Genomic DNA, 540 nt, shown 5'->3' on the forward strand with positions numbered 1-540 from the left:
TGGGGTTTGCCCGGGGATGCCGGCAGCTGACTTGTCCCTTGGGTCGTGGCAGGACGTGACGCGCCGGGACGCCTGGGCTGTACGAGACATGTGACTGGCTCACATGGGGAAGCGCCGGAGACTCCTTTAGACATCAGTTGAATGGTGTTAATTGTTCTGCTTGACCTTCCTGCCGGGATCCAAGGCAGACTCTGTCTTCTCCCCTGCCCCGTCATCGGACACACACTGACTGCCCCTGCACCCTCCCCTTTGGCGAGCGGGTGAGCTGGTACCTGCGGAAATATTTATTCGACTGGGCACCGGCGCTGGGGATGGAGGCGACTCGCCTGCCTGGTGCACATGAAGAGGAAACGGAAGCACTGAGGTTTCTCCATGGGTTTGGTACCCCCTCCCGTTGTGTCTCAGCAAGCTGCTGCTGCTCAGGCTGAGGGCCACGGGACTGGGGGCAGGCAGAGGGGGCTGCATCCTGCCTGCTCCTCGCCGGGGCTGGAAGCGTGGGGCTGAGCCCACCACGGAGTCGCAGTCTCAGGAAAGGAAGGG

The sequence above is a fragment of the Pterocles gutturalis genome, unplaced genomic scaffold (genome assembly GCF_000699245.1).
Source record: "Pterocles gutturalis isolate BGI_N339 unplaced genomic scaffold, ASM69924v1 scaffold21676, whole genome shotgun sequence".
Lineage (NCBI taxonomy): Eukaryota > Metazoa > Chordata > Aves > Pterocliformes > Pteroclidae > Pterocles > Pterocles gutturalis.